We start from the raw sequence: 27,879 nt of genomic DNA on the forward strand, positions 1-27,879 counted from the left end.
GAAGGAAAAATGATGAAATATTCATGTAATCCCAAGGGACTTTCCCTGCCTTTAACGTTTGCAATGTCCATGCAAACTGCATAATTGAACGCAACTGATTTTGACCATGATACAACACAGATACATCATCCTGCACAATGTCTACGACAGAAGAAACAATATTATCTAATGTATAAATTCTAGAAGACAATGTATTAATACTATTATCTATCACAGCCAATACTTTTTCCATATTGGCCTGGTCAATAGCACGTAATCTAGAAGCAGCCTCAATTTGCGACAATTTCCAAATTTCATTGTAAATAGCATAAGCCCATCGTTTAGATCTACCATGTACAGGACCCTTAATGAAATTATTCAAATCTATTTTTTCATTAAAGCGTGACAATGAAGCTTAACTGAAGTTAACGTGGAATGTTGCAGCCATGACTGACATAACTTACCTACCGAGTAGGTAGTCACCGTGTGTGAAGATGTGAAACGAGGGTCAACCCTAAGTTGTGTATACCCCAGAGCCAAATCCAGAAACCGACGTTGACAGGAATCTGAGCTTGTTTGCCACACCAACCAACCCTCAGGATTCAATGTTGAAATATTGAAGGTGCCATTGGAAACCAGGGACTGCAACATAGTAAGGGACAGGTCTGAGTGATTTTCCCAACCAGGATAAGCACCCAGATCAGGGATCGAGGGGGAAATTAATTTTTTAGATAAAGCCAATTCAAAACAGGTTGTCTGAAAAATAGACGAATTTAAAAATAAGATATGGTTTGGGATAAGACAGGCACGATACAAAGCTTCTGTTCCTTGTACCTGCCATGGTCTAGTTGCCCAAACCGATTTAAGATCGATAGTAGCTTTCCATACGTCATAACCTCCAATAGCCAATTCATCCATAAAGGATTTGGAATATAATAATTTTGTGTGTGTCAGTCTGACCTTAAAAGTGGGTTCTACTGCCATCTTAAAATAAAAAGAATCAGGGTTAGACACACTAAAATCTGAAAAGTATGTGAATTTTTTCAATAAAGTGTCAGAGCTACCAGGCATAGGGACAGGACAATGTTCCCATTGAGTGAAATTAACAAAATTACGAAAAGTATTTGCTCTGTGTAAGAAATGTGTGCCATAATGTTGAAAACAAAATTGTTCATCGTAGTTTGCAGTATTTAAATACAGATCTTCAGCATCAAATGCAGCATAATATTTTAAATCAGAAAACAGTGCTTCTATTGCTTGTACATCCCAATCATCTGAGCGGATGTTTTGTTTAACTACATCACCCATAGAAACACGAAAAACAGTTGGCACATTAATAACTTCGGTGGGACCATGAATTTGAAAGTTCACTGCATCCCATGCAATCCCATCACGTACAGGCCAGGCGGTGATGTTCACAAACGTCTGGTCTCTTTTCATGATGTGTGATGAGGAATGGGGGGCCAAAGTTCCATCAATTAATTGAATTGTAGAACGTTCATTCAGGTAGTGTCCATTGATAAGTCTAAAAAACACTACCACAAAGCCAATTGTCATGAATAAAAAAAATACAAATCAGCACCAACCAGATGTAAGTCCAAGGTGCAACCAAAAAATGTCTCTTGAACCAGGCAAAAAATATAGAAATTTTGGAAGGGACAGTGGAAGTCAATGATTCAGTTTCAAAGGAGGAATGGGACTGGGTAAGTTTCGTTGTATTTAATAAGGGCAAAGCGACTTCTGTAGGATAAGCATACTCGGGATCAGCGGGCAAACCACCAGCAGTAGGTGGCGGATCAGTAACTGTGATCATCTCAATGGAAACCTCAGGCACGATGATAGAGGGTGGCACCACAACAGAGTTTCTCAGCATCGAAGGGCAGGAAACCGAAGGTGTCATACTATGGAGAATCGGCCACCCTGTGTAGCTTGACATTTTCAATTGAAATGTACCTGTTTTCCTTGCGACCAGGATGTGGGGGTAAAACAACTGTACGTGTACCCAATACTCCAAGCACCGGGACTGGTGCACGATAAGAGGGGCCAAACTCCTTCTTGTTCTTCACCTTCTCACGGACCAAGTCACCAACTCGAGGCAGCCAGCCGACTACCGGAATCAGGAGTGATTCTTCAGATGTAGAGGGCACGTGTTACTTTGCTAGAGTGTCTCTTGCTTCTTGTAGATTCTGCAATACAGCACAGTGGTCATCTAGGTCAAAAGGCGCGGCAGCCGCCGCCATGTCTAGACCATCAAGGTCCGGAACAAACATTCTCACTCCAAAGAGCATCATGTACGGGGTCCGCCCACCCAGAGACCTTCTAGGGAGGTTATTAAGTGCACGTTGGATGTCATACAAGTGGGCAAGCCAGTTCCGGCCTGTACCTAACACCTTGGCTGTCAATGATTGCTTTAGGTCACGGTTCATCCGTTCCACAACACTATTGCCCTCAGGCCGGTATGGAGACGAAAATTTGACTTGGACCCCCAAACTTCTCATTGCTTCTTTGTACGCCTTAGAGGCGAACGCTGGGCCCTGATCAGAGTGAAGGGTACCACACGCAAAACTCCCTATAAAGACACGCAATGCTTTGATGACAGTCCTGGCATCAGCACTCCTTTGTGGCCGCACCCAGAGAAAACGTGTGCACGAATCCACTGCAACCAAGATGTAATTGTACGCAGTATCAGAGGTAAAAGGACCGCAGTGATCTAAATAAACACACGCAAGTGGTTGATTAGATATATGCAGCTGCGTTGGAGGTGGACGCGCAACAGACGAAGGTTTAATCTGCTGGCAAATGTCACAACTAAGGACATAAGCCCGCGCTTGTTTATACAAACCGTGCCACCAGTAACGTTGCTGTAAAAGAGACACAGTTGCTGACACTCCAGCGTGCGCAGACGCAACACCTTCGTGGGCAGCTGTTATCAAATTTGGTCTGCAGTCCGCGTTGGGAATCAATCTATCACCAACGTCGTTAATCCTCACTAACGGGACGTTATCAGGACTTAAGTGATAATGGTATCGAGAAGGGAAACCTCTAGGGAAGTTTGTCCCTGTCTCAGAAGCAGCAATAGCTGCTAAGATGTCAGCATCTATCTTAGATTTTGATCTTGTAACTGCTGCTACTAAATATGTCGCCACTGCTGTTTTAGCTGCCTCATCAGCCAAACTGTTACCGACAGCATGGACACCAACTCGTTGGTGACCAAGAGTGTTAATTACATTCACAAGTGGCAGACTCCCTTTAAGTTCTGCCACTCGAGCCCAAAGCGTTTCATGCTTCACTGTGCTACCTTTGGAATCACGAAAACCATTCATAATCCAAAAAAGCAAATTGTCGTTGTAACATTGAACACAATAGTAAGAATCGCTCACTATAAGAGTAGTGACCCTGTGATCAGCAAACTCAAGTGCAAGCACTAGAGCACGAAGCTCCGCCAACTGCGCGGTACAATCACCCAATGACTGCGTATGCACTGCATCAGATTGGAATTCTCCATTTACGAAAGTACCTACTACAATTGCGCAAGCTGCTGAATAAGCGTGCCTTGATCCAGTTGCGGGTTGCGCCGACCCGTCAGTGTATATGACACAATGGTATTCCTCGATGGAGCGCATTGACAGAGGAGCAGGATGAACGAATTCATACTCCAAACTCTCTTAAGTCTGCAACGCCGCGTCAAAGATGTATTCGACGTCAGGCGAGGCTAAGGAGGTTGCCCATTGTATCCACCTTGGATGCAAAGCCTTAGAATTTGGTACACTAGCTTTAGTGACTGCTTCGAGAGCAGGAAACGGTGTTACCACCAGCATGCGCTTTCCCTGTGATAGCGCTCGTTCTTTCAGGATCGCCATCTGAACTGCTGTCAAGACTTTCTCAACAGTGGAAAATGGCAGCTCAGCCGAAGTGTACAGATGATATTTGTCAGCAATGGGGACTGTGTCGCCCTCATTGAACGTTAAGTACGTGAAACCTTCCGCGCCTGGAACAATTCTAATGACCAGGTTGGTGTGGTTGTCACGAGTTTTTAGATATTTAGCTGTAAGAAGATCAGTTTGCAATGTATACAATGCCAACGAGTGCTCTGGCAGCCAGCAAGATCTGGTAAAAGTTGGTTGTATCAAGCCATAAAGCGTCTTGATACGCTGGGCATAATCAGGAATGTAGGATCGACCGAAATTCAGAAAACCCAGCAAGGATTGTAGTTTTTTCAGTGTCGTGGGTGGATACGAAGGTTTGCGCATTTCTCAAGGAATTGCGGTGCCAAGCCTCGACCTTCATTATTCAGTTCGTACCCCAAGAACAACACTGTAAATTCAGCAATGTGTGACTTCTTAAAGTTAAACTTGTAACCGAAGTCCGCAAACATAGTCACTATGTTATCCACACAAGCAAGGTGTGGAAGCAACTCGTCGTCAGTCAGATAGATGTCATCAACATACGAGTATGCTTCCGGGTCTACCATCTCCAAGAGAGAGACCACGCGAGCGGCAAAAACTCCAGGGCTGTTTTTATAGCCCATCGGGAGCCTTTTGAACAATTTTTGTTTGCCACCCGAGGTAAAAGCTGTCCACTCATAACTAAGAGGGGCCAGGTTATGGCAATAAAAGCCATTTGATAAGTCGAGCGTAGTTTTGAAACGTTTTCTCACAAGACTATCTACGAGAGCCGAACTATGAGTATTTTGTACCGCACACGTCCGGCAATGCGAGTTTAAATGCCGGTAATCCAAAACTAGGCGGTACGACCCGTCAGGCTTCGTTACAGTGAATAAAGGATTATTCATGGGTGACACACATGTCTCAATCACTCCTTGATATTCCAATTGTTCAAGGATGGACGCGACGTGAGGTCTTGCCTCACGACGCATGGGATATTGGGGTTGAGGCTGGGGATCGGATCGCAATGGAATCTCGTGATTGGGAGAACATTTATCCCAGCCAACTTGATTACGATATAACGCAGGCGCAAGCACCTGAGCCCACTCCCCGGCTAACCTAGTAGACTCCTCCGTGGGCACTGCGTGCCCAAAGGAAGGAAGTATAACTTCCTCTCCCCTTGGGGCGTCCAAAATGAAAGCCGGAGGCCAATCTTTCTCCGCCAAAAGAATATCATATGTGGTGGTAAGATTATCCCAAAAAACCACTTTAATTTTGCGTTGTATGTCACCCCCAATATTAAGGACTATTTCAAATAATCTTTCCGGGGGGGCTACGCGAGTATCAGCAGTTTCAACTGTCACATAAATGTCAGTTGCTGTCGCCTCCAGAAATGGACGCAATGCTTCCCGCACTACTGTAACCTCCGCTGCGCTGTCTAGCAGCGTTAGTGCCCATGTCTGGTTCCGAACCTGTTTCCTGACCATCTGAGGCATATCTCGCTGAGATAGCAGCAACTTTCTTTTTCTGAAACGGTGGACGTGGTCTGGCAGCGTCTTCCTGCTTGCCTTTACCGTCAGTCTGGCGGGGCTGGTCTCGACCTTGAGTGCCCCGTCCTCTCCCACGCTCCCCACCACCAGTGTGCGAAGTCGATGATTCCTGTGAAGAACGAGGAGAGCGTTGTTCAGAAACCTGAAATCTATCAGGTGACTTAATACGAGTACGATCGCGCAAATCATAAGTGCGTTCACTTTACGACTGAACGGGTGAGGCAGGACGAGAAACCTGTTTCTGTTGCTGCTTCTCTTGTTTTTTGGCTCGCCAACTTTGTTTAGGAAAGTTGGGCTTTTCGTCCTTTGTAGACGAACTCACCTTAGTTTGCTGCACTACATCAGGAATTTTGATGGTGGGTTTCACACCTAAGGCACTACGTCCAACCATCCTATAGGCTTTCGCAATAATTTTGGCGAACTCCCTTGGCTTATCGGCATCAGCCACAAGCTCCAGCATATTACCAACTTGGAACTGCATGGCATCTCCTTTGAGGTTGCCCATTACCATGGAACAAAACCACATCGAAACTGTCGACAAGCCGTAATCCCAACTCAATAGCTGCCTCCGCACCAGGACTTTCTTGGACTTGCTTGATGACGGAGGGTAGTACAGCCATAGACGGAGTGCCATAGCACTCCGAATATGTCTCAGCAAAGACCTTGCCCCAATTGTCACAATCAACAAGTTCAGGGACCAGGTCCTTCGGCAAAGTAATGGTGAGTATCCTGTGTTTATCCACAGGTGTAGTGTTTGGAAACACGGCTTCTAATTGATCAAATTTTTCCGCCAGCCAGTAAGGAAACTCATCCTTACTGAGGGGGCGCTTGCCGACAACCGCGTTAACCATAACAGGGCTAATCACCACCGCGTGATGGTGATCCGCTCCGTGTCCAGCAACCGCAGGTGCTCCCACCTGAACTGTGCGTGACACATACTGCACTAAAGCCCTATGGACCGTAATCAGGGCTCTGTGTACGTAAATCACCCACTCCCACCGTCATGTAGAGTGGGTGTGGAGTATATCCGGCCAGTACCGGCCATGTGGCCCCTGCAATTGACAACGGGCCCATTCTCGCTGATACGACCTCATGGGGGAGGGCGCCATTAAACCAAATTGTATGCTGCCAGGCAGAAATAGGAATTTCTAGTGTCCTATATGGGGCACAAACCGCAGGCACAGGCGTGGCTGTATATTTGTGGAACAAATTATCGTCCGTATCCACCTCCTCAAAGGTCACCCATGAGTAAAACAACTCATACGGGTAGGTGGTATCAGCACTGACCACAAAGACCACGGCCATCCCGTCATCAGGTACCCCATACGCCCTCAAATGAGTGCGCAAAGGAACCCTACTATGAGCGGGAATATTAACCGCCATAAGGACACCCTAAAGAGTAACAACGATATTTACAGTAGCACTTGGGCTCAAAAATTATAACCTTTTTAATTTTCAAGCTTGATAGAACCTTTAGTCAAAACCTAGGTAGGTTAAACCGTCACTCTTGTTTTCCGGAAACGAGAGTGAGGGTTGTTGTGGACTAATACTCAAGTACTACTAAAGCGTCTCAGATCATAAGACCAAACGTTAGGTGCGCCATGTTGCAGGGATTCTGCTTTTGCACAGAACTATGCGCAGGAGACCAGGACCTCAGAGAATTGTGGTGTACCAGAAAACTCCCCTCAGAACCCAGAACCCCTTATCCGACTAGCTTAGTATCCCATTCGTTAACCTAGATCTAGCTAGGTGGTCCCAATGTATAGACAAACCAGAACAAGCGACTTAGATATTTCTCAGGAGTGGTGGGAATCCGGAAATACCTGTTCGTATCTATTTGTTAGTCCACAACATAATAATACAGACACGGTAAAGTTTAAAGAGTTTATTTTATAAACCTCGCGTCCTAAGATGCAGTACTTTGGCTAACACTAGCAGACTACCAGTACAGATCAGAACCATACGCATTATTACAATACCATCCAAAATGAAAGGAGCAATCATACTAATAATGACAGTGGTATAGAGCCACACTCCTTTCACTAGAATCTAATACATTATTATTATTAGACTATTAGAAGGTCTCTTAGGCTAACAGGGGGGACCCCATACCATATAGATCAGCTTAGTAGAATCACATCAAATGATCAGCTCTCGCATGCATTAGCTCTTCTGTTCGAATGAATGTAAAACCAAACTGTTCTCCAATATTAAAGACGCTTGTCCTTCAGATATTGGCAGCTGTATGCATGATATGTCTAACAAGTGGTACGATCAATCTAAACACAACACTCTGTACCTTCTAGTGACCCAGACGCGTTCTTTGCATGATGTACAGACCAAGGGCACATTTCACGGTTAAGAATGTGAAACAACAGTTTGTTATCCTGTAAGGCAAAGTCAAGTCAGCATTTCTAAAATGAATAACACATAACAACAGTGTCGTGTGCAGCGCAGCTGAAACGACAAGCTTGCTTGCTAACCATGATCTTGTTTATGCTAACTTAGTGTTGTAAATAGGGCATGGCTTAATCCATCTCACAATACCACCCACAAAGTACAAAGCTTTAACATACCAGCTTACGGAGGAGGAGCCTAGCGCGCAACCAAGATGGCCGCGTAGGTGCGAGGCTCCCGAGGACCTCCGCGACCTCCTGCATAAATCCTGACTATATCCTGTCCTAGATGAGGGGACTGTGTTCGTGAGACCGAGCTGAGGTGCCACCCGTTTTCCGTTTCCAAATCGGACCTCGGACACCGGCGGGAGCATCGATTGAGGTTTGCGGCCTTCTCCACGCCGGCCCCCCGGATTGGAGTTGTGGGGCGATCCGGAGACAAAGTGAACAACAGCGGCGGCGGCGTACCCCGCACTTTCACTTTCGCTTTCGCGCCCTCCTTGCTGCCAAGCGAGGTAGGGTCGCGAGGCGGCGTGCGGTGGTGTGACTTCATCGGGGTGCCCTGCCGGCCCGCCAGCTGTGATCCGCCCTTCGGAGCTGTGGTCGCCCTCCCCCGGAGCCCGTGAACCGGTCTGTCAGCCCTTTTCAAGGAGATTGGCACGATTTGGGGACTGGAGCCATGTCCACGAAACAAGATGGCGACCGGGCAAAGGTGAAATCGACCCGCCGTGGCGCAGCCCCTCAGTCTAACAACATGGACCGCTACACCCTCCAGAAGGGATCTCCAGAGGCGCCGCGTAGGTCCCCTGTTGGCCCGACTGATGCCCCTGCTTTGCCCGCGGATCTGACCCTCCGGGACGTCATGGGCGCCATCGCCGAGATGAAGGCCTCAGTGGACCAGCGCTTTGACACTCTGGCGCAAAAGATTGACTCGGTCCTCGTGGATGTGGGCCTGGTGAGGGCCGATCTGTCCAAGACGAATGACCGGGTCGACTCTTTGGCCCACACCACCTCGGGCCTCACAACGGACGTAGCGGCCCTCCAAAAGGAGGTGCGCCGACTGGGCCAGGCGAGCGCCCTGATGGATCGTCGACTGGAAGATTCCGAGGGTCGGGCCCGGAGGAACAATGTTCGCATTGTCGGGGTGCCGGAGGGACGTGAGGAGGAGGCGGCGGATCTGTTTGTGGAGGACCTGATCCTCACCCGTCTCCAGCCCCGGGGGCTGAGTAAACTCTTCGCAGTGGAACGTGCCCACAGGGTCCCCGGAGGGAGACCTAAGATCGGAGCCCCTCCGAGGCCTCTCATTGCCCGGATCTTCAACTTTCGGGACAGAGACGCTATCCTGCAGACTTCTAGGCAACAAGGACCGGTCAGACTCGACAATATGGACGTAAACTTCTATCCTGATTTTACTCCGGCGGTTCAGAAGCAGAGACTGAGTTTTCTCGGAGTCAAACGTCGCCTACGGGACCTGAACCTCAAGTATGCGATGCTTTTTCCAGCGAAGTTGAGGGTAGAGGTGGATGGCCGCACGCACTTTTTTGATCGTCCCGAGGCGGCCGGGGACTGGTTGGACACTTTGCCCGGGGACCGGGGCCGGGGGGGTGGGGGGGGCGCGGTTGGTGGGGAGGGCTTGCCGGATCAGGACTGAGGGACTAATAGTAGGCCTTGCTCTGGACAACATTATTGTCATCATTGACTGATTGTGTAAGTTCCCCTCCCGTGGAGGTCGTACGGGGTCTCTTGGGGGCTTTCCCTCCTCCTCTGGGGGACTAGTTAGTGTTTTCATCTATGGGGCGACAGGCACACTGCACTTTGGGGGGGCTGTTCGGGCTCATGCAGGGGTGCAGGGAGGGGGGAGTTCTGTTGGGACGGGTGGGTTGGGGTGGGGTGTTGTTCGTTTTTACCGCAAGGCAAACCCTTTACTGTATTGGTGTTTTTGAGGTGCTCTCGGGGGGACGAGTGATGGCTTCTGTATGTGATGGGGGGTAGGGACTTGACTTTGTTGTCTTGGAACGTTAATGGACTGGGGGATAGGATTAAGCGAGGTGTGGTCCTGCAGTATCTGAAACGAATTTCGCCAGATGTGGTCTTTCTGCAGGAGACACACCTTATTGGTAATTCCTTCTTTGCCATGAATCGGCGTGGCTATCGTTTGGTGGCCCACTCGGGCTTCACGTCTGGCTCGCGGGGGGTGGGCATCATGGTTAAGAACTCGCTCCCGCTGGAAATAGATGAGGTGCGCCATGATGAGAGGGGACGCTACATTGCCTTGGTGGGGAGAATGGAGGGCAAAGTGGTTGTCTTTGTTTCAGTGTATGTCCCACCGGGGCTACAGTCTACCACTTTTGCGGACCTGGGGCGCCTCCTCCTTGACCTTCCGGGGGGGCTTCTGGTGGTTGGGGGGGATTTCAATGCGGTGGTTTCTGGGACTATGGATCGTCACCCCCCTAGGGACCTCCCCCGGGTGCAGGCGTGGCTGTCCGGCCTTTTAGATACATTGGGATTGGTGGACTGCTGGCGCTTAAAACATCCCACGCAGCTGCAATACACCTTCCATTCGGGTGCCCATGGTAGCCTCTCACGGCTCGATCATATCCTTGTCCCTGCGGCCTATGCTGGGAGGGTGGGAGAGGTGCGCCATCTGGCGCGGGGTATTTCAGATCACTCCCCGCTCCTGTTGCACTTTGGTGTCCTCCCGAGGGGGGAGGGCAGGGTAGCTCCAATTAATGCCTGGTATCTGCGCGACCGCACTATTCGCGCTGACTTGATTAAATCCTTGCAGCGGTATTTCGAGGAGAATGTGGGGTCTGTCCCTTCGGCTATCTCCCTTTGGGAGGCCTTCAAGACAGTTATTAGGGGGGAGGCCCTCTCCTTCATATCCCATGCCCGGAGGCGCGAGCAGGAGGAGGTGACCCGAGTGGAGGCCGAAATTACTGAACTAGAGGGTGATTTGGGGAGTGGGGTGACGGATGCTGCACTGCATGTTCTACACCTTAAGCAAGCGGCCTATAGGGCCCTCGTCACGGAGGCAGCCAGGGGCCTCAGTAGAGAGCAACAGGGGCGACTGTATGATGTGGGTGATAAGGCTGGTAAATTGATTGCGTGGTTGGATAAAAAGTAGAGAGCGAGTCGTGTGGTTCCGCTGATTGAGAGGATGGATGGTGTACGTGTCACCGAGCCAGAAGACATTGTCTCTTGCTTCGCGGATTATTTCCGCGAGGTGTATTCCCCGGTCTCCCCCTGCTCGGAGGCGGATTCTCATGCCTTGCTTCGAGATATCGCGCTGCCCTCCCTTTCGGTGGAGGACAGGGAGTCGTTGGATGCTGCTCCTACCTCGGACGAAATTGCCCTCGCTATACGCTCGGTTGCATCTGGCAAGGCCATGGGCCCGAACGGCATCCCTATCGAGTTGTATAAGCTGCGACCGGACGTACTGGCACCCCACCTCCGCGCGATGTTCCTTGCGGCCCACTCGCGGGGCTCCCTCCCGCCGGACCAACGTCTGGCTACAATCGTGGTGATCCACAAGGAGGGGAAACCCCGAGACCGGGTTACCTCCTATCGGCCTATCTAGCTCTTGAATGCGGAGCCCAAAATCCTTGCCAAGGTGCTTGCCAACCGGCTGGTCGGCGTGGTGGGCGAGTTGGTCCACCAAGACCAGTCTGGCTTTATCCCCCATCGCAACACAGCCCTCAATCTGCGGCGCTTGCACGGGGTGCTCGCGCGTGTTCCGTTTGTGCGGGAGCCGGCCATCTTGGCGTCCTTAGACGCCACCATGGCGTTTGACACGCTCGAATGGCCATACATTTGGGCGATGCTGGCGAAATTTGGTTTTGGACCGGGATTCATCAGCTGGGTCAAATTGTTGTACTCGGGCCCGTTAGCGCAGGTGGTAGTGAATGGGCGAGTCTCGGCCCCGTTCGCGCTGGGACGGGGCACGCGACAGGGTTGCCCCTTGTCTCCGCTCCTGTTTGCATTGGCCTTGGAACCCCTGGCGGAGTGGTTGCGGTGGCACCCTTCCATCCGTGGTCTCCGTTGGACCCCCGAGTATGAGGACCGCGTGTCCCTCTACGCTGATGATATCCTTTTGTACCTAGCCTCCCCGCGCAAATCCCTGATTGTCCTGGTTGATGTCCTGCGCTCCTTTGGCCGTAACTCAGGCCTTGTCATCAACTGGGCTAAATCATGTGTCTATGTGCTTTCCGGGGAGGCTCCCGTCCTCCCGCGGGGATGTCCGATCCAGATTGCCTCGCAGGGGTTTCGGTACCTGGGTGTCTATATCACGCTGGACCCGGCGGCCCGCTACGAGCGAAACTTGCTTCCCCCCCTCCAGCGCTTGAAGGAGGACGTCGCGCGCTGGCGGCACCTGCCGCTTTCGCCGCTCGGCCGGGCGGCATTGTTTAAGATGATGTCGTTGCCGCGCTTCCTGTACGCTCTCCAGAACACTATGGACCTAGTCCCGGCACGCTACTTCCGTGAGGTGGAGAGTCTACAGCGCCGCCTGTTCTGGGACGGGAGGCCGCGTATAGCCCTGGCGAAGTTGACGCTCCCGTGGTACGACGGGGGGATTGCCCTCCCGGACATTAAGCGGTATTACTGGGCCTCCCAGCTAGCTGCAATTAATCACGGCCTCTATGGGCCCGCCTTGAACCCAGCATTTGAAATGGACAAGATGCTCCTGCCCGGTGGCGACTACAATCGAGCACTCTACTCTGGCGCGCCGGACCCCCGCTTGACGGGGCCCACGCGTGTCATGGTGCGGGTGTGGCACGCGGCCAATGCAGCTATGGGGTGGAAGGACCGTTTGACCCGGGCGTCGCCGTTGTATGCGCCTCAGCGGTTGGGCTCCCTGTGGACCTCGAAGGGCTTCGAGAAGTGGGACACGATTGGCATCAGTAAAGTGGGGGACCTCTGGACGAGAGGGGGATTTAAAACATTCGAGACGCTGCAGACGGAGTTTCAGCTGCAGGGCAGTGAATACTTTCGGTACTTGCAGGTCCGTCATGCGCTGGGCTCCGTCTTCCCAGACGCCGCCTCCATCCCGGAGTCTTCCCCCCTGGAGGATAGAGTGCTGGATGGCCACGTTCCGGATAGCACGATCTCCCTCATTTACAAAAAATTGATTAATGACCGCTCGGGCCTGCTGACCGGCCTCCGTGAGGCTTGGGTTGCAGACGGGCTGGAGTTGGACGACGAGGACTGGATTTCCGCGGTGGCCTCTCCGAAGGAGGTGGCCATACCGGCTCGCCTTCGCTTCGTCCAGCTTAAGATACTCCACCGGGTTTACATGACGGGGCCAAGGCTTCTGCGTATGGGTTATGCTGAGGATGGGTTGTGTAAGCGTGGGTGTGGTGCTTTGGCGACTTTTTTGCATATTTTGTGGGAATGCCCGAAGGTGGAGCGATTCTGGCGTGGTGTGCATGAGGTCCTGCGTCTGGTTACGCATGTCGCACTGTTGCCTGAAGCGAGGAGATGCTTGCTGAATGTGTGGGAACCAACTGATTACTCGGTTCCGCAGACGCGATGGGTGACTCTGGGATATATGATAGCTAAGCGTGACATCGCTCAACTGTGGGGATCCCAGCGGCCCCCGGCGGTGTCGGCCTGGAAAGAACATATGGATTGGTGCATGTTCCGAGAAAAGGTGGTGTATGTGGCGAGGGGCAAGCCTGGGGCGTGGGTGAAAATATGGGGCCCCTGGAACGCCTACCGCGGGGGTATTTGCGAGCCACCACTGCTGCCTGCTGCCTCACCGGCTCCGTCCCCCTAGTTGACCCCCTCCCCCAGCCCCGGGCACAGAGTTCCCCCAGTCCTGGACTTGTTTCCCTTCCCCCTCTTCAGATTCCTGTGGATGGTCGGGGTCCCTTATTCGAGGAGCACGTGTGGTTACCTTCGATTGCGGGTTGCCTTGCGGGTGTGTTTTTTCTATGTTGTTGTGTGTGTATAAAATGAAACCGTATTGTGGGCTTAGAGTCATGTGGCTTACGTCGTTGATGTCTCCTGATTTGCTTCTCTGTAACGCCAAGTGCCCTTTTGTAAGTTTGTCAGGTGCTCCTGTCACTCTAGCGGCCGGCCGGAAGGTTGTAGGCCCATACTTGTATATACTTGAGATTGCAATAAACGGTTTCAACAAAAAAAAAAAAAAAAACATACCAGCTTACATTTTAAAGAAAATGGATAGGGCATAATATTAAAATTCCCTTTGCCACTTTGGAACCACTTTACGGTGGGAGCTGTTCCCCTCAAGCGCGATTCCAAGTACAGTTGGGTGCATCAACTATTTCTCAGTCATCTTTGTTTCCCTTCACAAATGTTGCCAAATCATCCTTATTGTACACATGCTACCACATATAGAACTGTTTCCATTAAGCAGCTTTTTCAGCTTAAACTTGACACCAGTCGATCAGGAAGTGGTAACTCTGTATTGCACAAAAACAACCAGAGAAGAACCATTGTCCCAGAAACAGTTTCACATCCTCAGACTTGACTCACCTGTTCCTATTTTGAAAATGTTGAATGAGAGGAACAGCTTCCATGAAGCAGCTACTTCTCATTAAGGGCCGTATGTACGAAAGCTAGTGTTTGAGATTTCTAAATAGCGATTTTGTAGAAATCGCTATTTGTAAATCACAAAATGAGATGTACGTACAAATTCGCATTCACAAATGCGGATGCAATTTCCAAGTCAGAAATTGCAATTAAGAAAAGTTGTGTCCCGGGTGCAGAATGATGATGTAAGAACCAGCAAGTTTAGTCTTACAGAGTGTAGCCACAAACCAGAAACCTAGGAAGGTGCTGGGAGGAAGGAATGCTCCTGTCGGACTACTGGAAGTGGAAATCTAATTTCTGAAGATCACCTTGTCCAATAAATGATCCCACACCAAAGAGAAGGTGGCCAGCAGGATGTCTGAGGCTCCTGACAGATGTGATGGACCCGCTAAACATCCTCCCTCCACGCGAATTGAATCACTGATTCCGGGGACACTTGAACCTGAAAGTGTGGTGGGAGTGTCAGACATTTACACCTCCAATCCTGCCGGCTCCAGCCAAGGTAAGTCATTTTCCTGTTAATTTCTTACCATAACATATTGTCTGTATGTCCTCAAGTACGACATCTTAGCTAACAAAACCCCATTGAGATGTTTGCTGGATTTTGGCAATGTATTATGGGAGATGTAGTACATCTTAGTTACAATGTCTACTGTGTGCTGATAAATAATCTACACATATCTTTACACAATCTCTTTGTCACAAATGCAGAAAATTCCATTTTCAACAATGGTATGCAAAATTATTAACCATTTATTTACAATAACTATATACATACATTTCCACAGATCATACCCAGGATATTAGTGAAACCATTGAGGCTGACGAAGCAAATGACACACTTGGAAATGGAGGACAGCACAATTGCTACTCCTATGCTCATTGCTCCTACTCCAACTACTATTGATGGAGCGGGTAGTACAAAATTTTGTATACCCCCCCATTCTGCATGCCTATATTAATTAGAATAATCTATTAATCATAATGTTATTAATGTGTTTGCATGTCATTTAATCAACATTACTAATGTACAAAATACACGTGGGATTTGCTATTAGCATGGCTAAATAATTTGTGATTAAAATATGTACGCATACTAACACTAGAAAATAGAATATTGCATGATATATGTTGCTTTTGTGACGTTTCGTAATATGAACGCTTTAAATGTCGCTATATGCCAGATAATTACATGCACATAGAGGGATTAGTGAGGGTTTAACATTTTATTCATTATTTCTATGTATTAATTACTCTTTTGTGTTTGTTTTGCTTAAGTTGTCCTTTGGGCCTAAAAACAAAGATGGCCGACGACGTGATGGCCACCATTCCACGAGGTTTTGGGCGAAGTACACCTGCGCTACAACATGTTCCAGTGGCCTCGACATGACCCTAGTCTCACTGTACCCAAGCAAAGCCACGGTGGGGATGCCTGCCAAGTATCATAACAAAGAACTTTCACAAAAACCAGAAGGAACTAGAACCAATGACATAACCTCTTGAACTGTGTGAAACCTCACCGAACGATCCCGACCGACCAATAGAAGAAGCCCAAATTTTGCAAAATGTAACATGTTGACCTTACTTCTATTATTAAAATGACGGTAGAATAGAGAGGGTAATCGCGTGCTTTCCTTTTTGCTGACGGAGACGACGGTGACGCTACACGACAAGACTGCTGCATTCCTGAATCTTTGACAGACTGAATGCTGCCCAATTTCTTGATGAACTAAGGACTTCATAAAATTTATGGGCACTGATTGACGCCTGCACGTCTCTGGTCCTTGACCCAATCTTTGGGACTGTAGCGTGCTGCATGAAGAACTTTTGAATTCCGACTGATTGACGGCTAAATTTGATGACTTAGAGGACGACCGATAGCCAGATTAGGTAAATATGGTGTTCTGTGATTTATGAAAGGTCTAATAAACTTACTAGATGAAACTAAATTCTTCCAGTAACTAGATAAACCAATATTGATTAACAAGCAAATGTGTTTTGACATTTATTGAGGGAGGATAGATAAAAATCCTAAATGTGTTTTTAGCTGGTCTAAATCACCTTACCGATCCAACTAAATGATCCATTGATCAAGTGGGAGGAGTATCTTGAGGTTTAGGATTAAGATCGATAGGTGTGAGGTTATTCATGTATAGTTATGTATTATAATATTTTCCTATAGGTTATAAGATATTCCTTTCATGTCAGCGCTTGGAACATTCATCTCTCCTGTAAGTGCAGATCAGTAAAAGTGAAGCGTGAGTGTTGGTGTTATGGGCCCCACCAATGAATGTATGAGTGAATGTGTTAATGTGGTACTTGGTCTGTGACGAAGGGAGGATTTTTGGTACGGGTTTTGTCCTGATTCCCGTTACCTAGGTTTCCGCGCTGCAACAGTTTTTCTGGTAGCAGGATGATGGTTTTTATTGTTTTGGTTTGGTGATTATTGCTTGTACATTTATTTATTATTGATTATTGATTGGTATTGGTTTATGTATTAACACTCTATGTGAGTTGCGTCAGGTTCTATGTTGTTTGCACGGCTTCTGGGATGTAGGAAGTCGGAAGTTTGTAACAGTTCCGTTGTAGAGCAGAGGTAAGCGCTGTTCTTGGGAAAGAAGGAATTGTTGTTGCCCGTAGGTACACGGGGAAAACATATGACGATTGGAGTTGCACGACGCTTTGTGTGGGTTCGATTCGGTGATATCGTCGTGTTTTGCCATTAGAAATATATCTTGTATGAAAGAAGTGTATGGTAGCGAAGGTCACCTGTGAAATTTTGGTCTTACGTACCAGGAGTCCAGAAGGAGCTCTGATTACGCTTATCACTGGAAAGGTAATAGGTGTTCCCTAAGCTTGTTAGAAGGATAAAGTAGAGGGAAGTGCTACTTTGTCAACGAGTATCATAATTCTGTAGTAGGACAGACTGTTCGCTGTTCTCGGGAAAGACAGAATTCTGTGTGAATGAACTACATTTTCCGTATGAAAGCGCGTTAATGAAATAGCATTTGGGTTAATTGTGAAACTCTGGTTTTATTTCTCAGGAGCATTGGGTCTCCAACTAGGTGTCTTAATTCTGGAGAAACAGTTAGCTAATGCTTGCTAGAAGGGTAAGGTAGAGGGATGTGCTACTTTATCAACGGAAGTAACGATTCTGTAGTAGGGCAGAGGTAAGCGCTGCTCTCGAGAAAGACGGGATTCTTGTGAAAAAGGTCTTTAACTATTTTTTTGTTAGTGAAGCGGACAATGGTGGCGTCTTTATGTCGTTACTAACAGATTTGTGAATTTGAAGAACGTAAAAAGCTTACCGAGGGTGTTTTGTAAAGGAGGGGTCAACAGGAGCAGGAGCTGCGACAGCGAGAAAAGCTGACATCAGAAGAGACGTGCTGGAATTGGCTAGTCAGTGAGAAATGTAGACGCCCTTGAATGATGCACTAGTGTATGCTGCGCTAGGAGTGGAGAATTAGAGGGTGACGTAGACGTCGCTGATTGGTGCGCAAGTGTGAGATGTGCTGGGATTGGAGAATTGCAGCAGTGACGAAAACGCTCCGGATTGGTGCATTAGTGTGAGTCGCGCTACGATTGGTCAGAACAACAGAACAGTTGTAAGGAAAGACTAGCGATACACGGAAGACAAAAATGATGTATTACGATCCACCAGAAAAGGAGAAAAAGTCCTGGTTTGGGAGAATTAAGAAGTGGTAAAAAGGACAAACCAATTGTGACTAGGTTAGGACAGTTACTTCCCCCACCGAAAACTCCTGCATCCTTTATGGTTGCGAAATACAGATATCATACTTGTATTTGGTTAGAAAATTGGGTAAAATACACAAAGAATGACGGAGTCTTGGCATTTCCAGAGCATGGTTCGTTTAATTTAGCGGTTTTGAGAAATTTGAGAGAGAAAATGATGAATCTAGAACCAAGACCTAGACCAACACAGTTTGAAGCACTGACAGAATGGGAAGATGAGATGCATGACAGAGAGAGACAGAGGAGTGGCGGAAGGTATAAGTACATGCTTGGTAGATAAGGGCATGACACTCATGATGAGAAAATGAGAAGGTGGAGGAATGCAAGTATGACTGAAGGTCTGTTTCCTGTGAGAACTACTGAAGAAGTTGGAGGTAGAAAGTGGGTATGGAGTGCATGAAGCAGAGGATGATGTTCTTGATGACATGTTTTATAAAAATCCAACTCCGTATCAACCAGAATCTGAAATGTTGACACCAAGTGCCCCAATGAGAGAAACTGTACAAATCATTAAGACTGAGCCAGTATCCCAAGAATTAGGGAAAAATAATTCCATTAGAGAGATAGAGAAAAAATCAGATAATAAAGTAAATGGTGAAAATTCGGCAGAATTAGCAAAAACAACTTTAGAATTAACTGAAAAGATAAGAGAATTGACAAAAAATTTAGAAGCTGTAACTGTTCCAGTGACTATAGGCTCTGTGATGCCTATTTTTGATAAACAGAAAGATAGTGAACATTGTTTAACCGTTCCTTATAACAGTAATAAACAGATTGAGAAGCCAAAGAAGATCCTAAATGAAAATCCATGGAGACAGACAATGAGTACAATCGAACCAAACATTTCGAATAACCCATTTATAGGTCCAAATATAGCAGAAAGACATACAATGGAATCAGTATTAGAGACTCAAAGGGACTTAGAACGAAGTAATGTAGAGAAATCAGTAGGTCCAACTTCAGAGGAATTGAGCGAATGGTTGAGAAGTTTGCAGAGAAAAGACAAAGAATCCCAATCAGTAGATGTGGCCAAATTACGAATGGTACTGGAAGAGTTAATAGTAGGATCTATCCCCACAGAGAAGTTAAAAACTTATCAGAATGAGGAGTTACTGTTTCTGTGCAAAAGTGTAACCTGGAGAGCATAAAATCTGCATGAAAGATTAGAAGAAGTAGCAAATGAAATGGGTATAGATATTGAAAAGGTGAAGGCTTTACAAAAACCATATCGAATAGATTTTACTGAAAATGATATTGAAAATTTGAATACCACAGGACGAATAAGTCAGATTAAGGACATAATTATTTTGTTGAGAAAATGGGGAGATGTAGATAAATGGAGAAGCAGGTGGTACTGAAAACGAGATGATGCCTCAGATAAAACATTTGCAGCATTCCCTGTTAGAGAAAAAGAAAAGGTAGTAACAGAATGTCCCATGAGAGAAATTCCAGGAGGAGGATATGTACATGTTCCATGGACAAGACAAGATATTTTGTCATTTACAAATGATTTCCCTCGACTACACGAAAAGCCTGTCGAGTGGTATAGGCAAGTGGACAGATTTGTGAAATTTTCTAAAGTATTATGGATTGATCTGAATAGTTTATTTGACATAATAGTACCAGCAGATTTATGGACAGAGTGTAAATTGATGATAAATTGGCCTACACAGGAATACCCGAGGGATCCAAAGACAGGAGCACCTGACCCCCAGGTAATGAATAAATACGAACAGGTTATTGCCTTTCTGAAAAATAAAGTACCTCCCAAAGAGACTGATTGGGTGAAAATTGACAGAACTCATCAGGAAAGTAAAGAGTCAGTATATGCCTACTACGAGAGATTAATTTTGGCCTTTAAACAGTTCAGTGGTGATGAAAATTTGAGTGAAAAGGATTTGGGTCATTTTGTATACAGATTTGTATATGGTTTACGTCCAGAAATTAGTGAGATGATCAAACAACATACTGTAGGTTGGCAAAACAAGAAAATAGATGAAGTATTGAGACATGCAAAATATTTCAGTGACGAGATTGAAGCCAAACAGCGTAAATTAAAAGAAAAAGCTATGTGGGCACAAGTAAGAGTGGCAGAAAGACAGGAAGCTCAGTTAGCGGAACAAGTGAATAATACAGGCCCCAGACCAAAATTCACTCCTGGGAAAGGTAAGGGAAATTTTAAGATAGAAGAAGTTAAAAAGAAATTCCCATGTCATAATTGCAGTAGAGTAGGGCATTGGAAATCCGAGTGTAAATTTCACCCCAAGTACTAATAATGAAAATGCATCATTGAATCCACAGGTGCAGAATGAGGTGAGTGGTCAACCGCAGCGACAGCAGCAGGTTGTTACCCAACAGAATCAGGTGCCAAAACCGCCTTTTCCACAAAGCAAAAATTCACAGAAATACAGTAATGAGACAGGATTCTACAACGAAGAACAGGTAACCAAGCTGCCGCGCGCTAGCGCTGTTTCGCAGTATTGGCAACAACGCGATGAGAGCGAATCAGAAGAAGGTTATTGACGGTGCCGAAGGGAGGAAGAAGAGTGCGTACTTGGCGCAACTCTAGAAGTAGACCAGACAGGCCCATTTGTGGATGGAAAAATAAATAATGAAAGTATTACTTTCTTAGTCGATACTGGTGCTACTCGATCAACTGTTAGGTCAGCTGATGTTAGGAATCTTCCTCTCTCGGATGAAACAATCCAAGTAGTTGGTGTATCCAACAGACAGATTAAAACTTATCTTATAGAACCAGTGAAAGTTAGCATAGGGAAATTCTCTGAAATGCACCGCTTTGTCGTGTGCGATACAAGTCCTGTGAATTTGTTAGGTAGGGATTTGCTGTGCAAAATGAATTGCACTATTTTCTGTACCCCTGATGGTATAGCATTTGAGACCCCTGATGAATTACCTAAAAAATTGAAACAGACTGTAAAGGCAGAAGTCTGGGATTTCACGGGAGAAGATGTGGGACTAATGAGAAATGTAGACCCAGTAAAAATAACAGTGAAGGAAGGAATAAGCTATCCAAATGTCCCTCAATATAAATTGACACCTGAAATAATTGAAGGAGTTACTCCTGGGATTGAGAAAACGATAAAACAAGGCATTTTGAGAGAAATAATGAGTAGTCCATGTAATTCCCCGATTATGGGACTGAAAAAACCTAATGGAAAGATCAGGATAGTGCAACATTTGAGAAAGATAAACAAAATTGTTGTGTCATGTTGTCCAATTGTACCAAATCCTTCTGTGATTTTGTATCAGATTCCCCATAATGCAGAATGGTATACTGTGATTGATTTATGCCATGCTTTCTTTTCCATCCCATTGCACCATGATAGCCAGCAAATTTTGGCGTTTCGTTTTGGCAAACGTATTTTGGCTTGGTGCCGAATTCCACAAGGGTATACAGAAAGCCCCTCAATATTTAATCAGATATTGAAGAAATCCTTAGAAAGTCTAGAGATGCCCGAGAATTCAGTGTTAGTACAATATATCGACGACCTTCTTGTGGCGTCGAAAACACGTGAAGCCTGTGTAATGGACACTATAGCCTTGCTGAATCATCAGGCTGATGGAGGACTTAAAGTGTCACCATCAAAGTTACAATTTTGCAAAAAAGAAGTACAGTATTTAGGCCATTATATTGAAAAAGGATTGAGAAAGATAACAATAGACAGAATCAGGGTCATAAAAGGAATGAGAGCCCCCATGACTCAAAGAGAGGTGAGAATGTTTCTTGGAATGGTTGGATACTGTCACCAGTGGATAAGCAATTTCTCCCTGATTGCAAAGCCCTTGGTACGCTTGACAAGAAGTGATGTGAGAGATCCCATTGATTTGAACAAAGAGGAATTGGCAGCGTTTAAACGATTGAGAGGTGGTTTGTGTGAAGCGCCAGCATTAGAAATGCCTGATTATGAGAAGGAGTTCGAGTTGTATTGCAGTGAGAGGAATGGATGTGCACTTTCTGTATTAATACAGAAGCATGGAAAACTGAGGAGACCAATTGCATACTTCTCATCGATGCTAGACCCAGTAGCTGTAGCCTTACCTGGGTGCTTAAAAGCAGTGGCTGCTACCTGTCGGAGTTTGGAACCGAGTGAAGGAATTGTGATGGGATATCCTGTGAAAGTGTTTGTGCCTCATGATGTGGCAATCCTTTTAACAAGGAGTCGCACTCAGTACATGACACATAGTCGACTGACCAAGTATGAGAAAGTCATATTAGGTGCAACGAATGTGAGTCTTGTGAGATGCTTCAACGTGAATCCTTAACCCCTTCAGTGCCCATGACGAGCTGGACTCGTCATGGGCTGCGGTGTCGCTGTGCCCATGATGAGTCCAGCTCGTCATGAACTCCGCCCGCTAATGCAAAGCGCGGCACTGGGCGGGGAAAGGGGCGGGCATGCAAGGGGTTAAACGTTATTGCCTGATGCTGAGAATGTGGAAGTCAGAGACGAAGCGGATCATGATTCTCTGGATGTACTCGATTTCTGTACCAAACCACGTCCTGACATAAAAGATGTACCACTACCAGAAAGGGATTTTGTGATGTTTGTAGATGGGTCATGCTTGAGAACAGATGATGGCATGTTGAGTGCAGCATATGCAGTATGCACGGTTGCAGCAGTAATGGAAGCATCCTACCTGAAAGGAGTAAGGTCAGCCCAAGTAGCTGAACTTGTTGCTTTGACTAGAGCATGGAAGAGTGGGAACAGTGTGAGAGTGACTGTGATAACTGACAGTCAGTACGGATTTGGTGGGGTGCATGACTTTGGCCAAATATGGCTACAGAGAGGATTTTTGACATCAAGTGGAACTCCCATTAAGAATGCTGAAACGGTTGGAAAATTGCTTGAGGCGATACAGCTGCCTAAGCAATTGGCTGTTGTGAAGTGTGCTGCACATAGTCAGTCTGGCGATTACATCGCCATCGGCAATAAGTACGTCAATGATATGGCACAATACTGTGCACGAAATCAGAATTCCATTAATCGGGCGAAGGAGAAGGAATTGACTTCGTGCACCTTAATGTTTACTAACATTGTGGGTACCTGGGAGGAAGTAAGGCAATTGCAGGAAGAAGCAGGAGATGAGGAAATGAAGCAGTGGGTAAAAGCAGGATGTGCACCAAGGGAGAAGGATTATGTGTGGGTCTATTGGGATGGAAGACCAGTTATGCCTGATAGCATGATGTCTGCCATGGCACGGATGTATCATGGTCAGGGACACATAGGGAGAGATGCTATGATCAGGTCATTTAAGCAGACCTGGTGCAATGCACAATTTAGACTTGTAGCAGAAAGTCTTTGTCAGAGATGCCTTATATGTCAGCAATACAACCCTGGAAGGAAGACAGTGGTGAGTCTAGGAACAATAGTTCGAGAAGGAGGGCCTTTTACCAGAATGCAAGTATATTTCATTAAAATGCCTCCCTGTAACAGGTTGAGGTATGTTCTAGTTATGGTCTGTTTATTTTCAAGATGGGTAGAGGCATATAAACATATAAACCCCGGGGATATGGACTAGCTACCTAGTATCTCTCTCTCCTTTGATAGTTAGATATAAGAATCAAAGTACACAAAAGAAGAAACTGTTTGGTCCCAAGGTGGGGAAAACCACAACAAGTGATTTTGACTACAACAACAGCTGTGAAGTGTGCTGGAATCAAGAACTGGATTCATGCAAGTCACACATTGAGAATTCCAAATCCAGTGGATAGCACTGAAAGAGAATATTTTGATGAATCAGAATATAGTACTGAATCAGATGATGAAGAGACAAGAACAAAAGAAAACCCTTAAAGGGGGGAATCAGAGTCAAATCTAACTTTTGTACCAAGAAGTATTTCCCTGAGGAGAAGGTTACAGATTTCTGATACCAGCTCAGACTCAAAGACTGAACAAGGAACTCTACGTTCGAGAAAGGAAAAAGACAGTGAAAAGACAATTAAAGAAATTGTTGATTAAGAAGTGCCAGATGAAAAACTGCGAGAAATTCCACCTGAGATAACACATTTAGATGGACAGGTGCCAGATACAGAGAGAGAGGGAAAGATTCTTGCGGAAGACCCCCGAGGAGGTGTAGGGAACTCCAACATCCAGTTAGAGGAAGAGACAAGTAGTCAGCAGGAAGATTGTGCGTCGGAATCTTGAGGAGGGACAGAAGTAGGGAAAATGAAAGAAACAGTGGAAAGAAAAGCGGTTGAAAGTAAAAAGCAAGTTGAAACAGAGTCAGAGGAAAGCGAAGAAGAAGTACCAGAAGGTCGAGTTTTAAGAAAGAGAGCTTGGAGAACTGAAAAGAAAGATAAAGGAAGTAAACTGAAAAGATCAGCAAAAGACAAAGTTTGGCCGAATAAAATAAAGAGATTGAGATATCGACTGACACGGGTAAATTCACCAAGAGCTGAACAGGTGAATGAAGTAACAAGTCAAGAGAAATCAAAAGACGAAGAAATAGTTGTAATTGGAGAAAGCAAAAGAACGAGGAAACCTAACCAGAAGTATAAGTAGCCGGAATGGACGTATGTGGCCCTGCCTGAAATAAAAGAAGTGGAGGATAGCCAAGGAAACCCAGAGGTGACTGTACCGGAAGTGGTTGAGGAAGACGAGGAATCGGAAATCCTGAGAGTTATCTTGTCCAATATTGGAGAAGAAGCGGATGTTCAGGAAATTCTGTATTCAGATCGCGAAGGAAAGGTGAAAGACGATGAGATGCCAAACTGAATGAGACAAGAAAGCTGCTAATGAAAAGACAATAAAATACGGGAAAAAGACAAAAGCTGGTAGAACCAAGTAGGTGCTTAGAGCCTTGGGTTAGATAAACTAGTTGTGAAGTAGAAGAGGCTAAGTCAAAAGACACTGCTCATTTTTACAGAAATGGCAAACACAGATAGTAGAAAAAGTAGATGTATATTTTTGAAGCGATGGTGTAAAATGTGTTGTTGTTGTACAGAATTACTAATGCTTCTGTGGAGTATACTAGCTCCGATGATCTCATTTAAGGTTACTATAGATACAATAGAAGGACATAGTGAGAACAAAACTAACATAGAAAAGATTCAAAAGATAGTTCCGACTAAAATAGATAGAAATTATTTGCATAAAGACAGGTCAATAACTGATTTTTCTAACAATGTTTTTTCAAAATTATTGTATGAATATGTAAAGACAATGGACGTAAGGGACTGCTACGTTTGTATGCAGTTACCTGTATCTGTATCGGAGGGAGTGACTTATCACCACCTTCCAATAACATATAGTGTGATTTCTAGTTTATTTTACCAAACAGGGAAGTTAGAATATTATTTTTCAGATGTAGGTAACATATTTTCACAAGTACCATCAATTAACAAGCTAAACAAGGTAAAACCAAGGGATTAGGTGAATTTTTCCTAGAGACTAAGAACTAACATTAGAATATATTTTTAGAAATAATTTGACTTGCAGTTTAAAGAAAGAAGAAAATACATTTTTGGATATGGTTGACGAAAGGAGGTTAAAAATGCAAAGGAAAGCATCTGAGGGAAAGGTGGAAAAGACAGTCTGAGATGTTGAAATGGAAAAACACTTGAAGGGAGAAGCTAGTCCAACTATGGCTTTAGATTGGCCTCAGAAATGGAAATTGTGTATTAGAAGGAATCAAACTGCATATGATAATTACTTTGTAGGTAACAGTGAGTGCCATGATACATACCAAATCATGGGTGGATGGGGATTTAAAGGAGGAAGGGATCCAGTTTTTCCTGGATTATACTTTATTTGCGGGAGCAAGGCGTATTATCGTTTGCCAGACCATTGGTATGGCACATGTTATGTAGGCCTGGTTTTCCCAAAGATTTTTCATATGAGAAGAGGAGAAGATGGTGTACATAAATTAGGTAGTTATTTAGCACGTAGAAAGAGAGAATCTTGGTCATAAATTGTAGGTGATATCTTTGGAGCATTGATACCAGCAGTGGGAATATCTCTGAATGCAAACAAAATTAGAAGACTATCAACAGTAGTGGATCGCTTGTCAACAAGCACCCCTGGAGGATTTTTATTGGTTAATACTGAAATGGTTGCCATGCGTGCCATGGTAATGCAAAATCGACTTGCCCTTGGTATACTATTGGCAAAAGAGGGTGGAGTCTGTGAAATAATGAAAGTTCAACATTGTTGTACTTACATTCCAGACGAAAGTAAAGATTTGAAAATTCATATTAAAAATATAACTGATCTGCATGATGAAATTGCACCACTGGAGGTTGAAGGTGTTTGGGAAAAGATTGGAAAGAAAATATCTTCTATTAAAAATGTCTTAGTAAACCTAGGTAGTACATTTTTAGGTAAAATCTTATTTCCATTAACATGTGTGATTTTCTTAGTATTAATATTAAAATTAGGATGCCTCTGTCATAAAAAGAAGAAAATTCAGAAAAAGTTAAAAAGAGAACATTTATGAAGAAAGGATAAGAAACAAGAGAGAGAGTTTGAAGAAATAGAATTAGAAGAAGTAAAAGCAAATATGTATAAGACAGCTAGAAGAGAAGAGATTGGGGAGACTGAGATGTAAATAAAAGCAAGAACTCATTTCAACTCCATGAAAAGCAATACAAAATTTTAATGGTGTGGTGATAAAATCACCAAAAGGGGGCATTGATGGAGCGGGTAGTACAAAATGTTGTATACCCCCCCTATTCCGCATGCCTATATTAACTAGAATAATCTATTAATCATAATGCTATTAATGTGTTTGCATGTCATTTAATCAACATTACCAATGTACAAAATACACGTGGGATTTGCTATTAGCATGGCTAAATAATTTGTGATTAAAATATGTACGCATACTAACACTAGAAAATAGAATATTGCATGATATAAGTTTGCTTTTGTGACGTTTCGTAATGTCGCACCAGATGACATCAATGGGTAAATATGAACGCTTTAAATGTCGCTATATGCTAGATAATTACATGCACATAGAGGGATTAGTGAGGGTTTAACAATTTATTCATTATTTCTATGTATTAATTACTCTTTTGTGTTTGTTTCGCTTAAGTTGTCCGTTGGGCCTAAAAACAAAGATGGCCGACGACATAACACAACGTGATGGCCACCATTCCACGAGGTTTTGGGTGAAGTGCACCTGTGCTACAACATGTTCCAGTGGCCTCGACATGACCCTAGTCTCACTGTCCCCAAGCAAGGCCACGGTGGGATGCCTGCCAAGTATCATAACAAAGAACTTTTACAAAAACCGGAAGGGACTAGAACCAATGACATAAGCTCTTGAACTGTGTGAAACCTCACCGAACGATCCCGACCGACCAATAGAAGAAGCCCAAATTTTGCAAAATGTAACATATTGACCATACTTTTATTATAAAAATGACGATAGAATAGAGAGGGTAATCGCGTGCTTTCCTTTTTGCTGATGAAGACGACGGTGACGCTACAAGACTGCTGCGTTCCTGAATCTTTGACAGCCTGAATGCTGCCCAATTTCTTTATGAACTAAGGACTTCATGAAATCTTTGGGACTGTAGCGTGCTGCATGAAGAACTTTTGAATTCCGACTGATTGACGGTTAAATTTGATGACTTAGAGGACGACCAATAGCCAGATTAGGTCAATATGGTGTTCTGTGATTTATGAAAGGTCTAATAAACTTACTAGATGAAACTAAATTCTTGCAATAACTAGATAAACCAATATTGATTAACAAGCAAATGTGTTTTGACATTTAATGAGGGAGGATCAAAAATCCTTA

The sequence above is a fragment of the Triturus cristatus genome, chromosome 4_1 (genome assembly GCF_964204655.1).
Source record: "Triturus cristatus chromosome 4_1, aTriCri1.1, whole genome shotgun sequence".
In the NCBI taxonomy this organism is placed as follows: domain Eukaryota; kingdom Metazoa; phylum Chordata; class Amphibia; order Caudata; family Salamandridae; genus Triturus; species Triturus cristatus.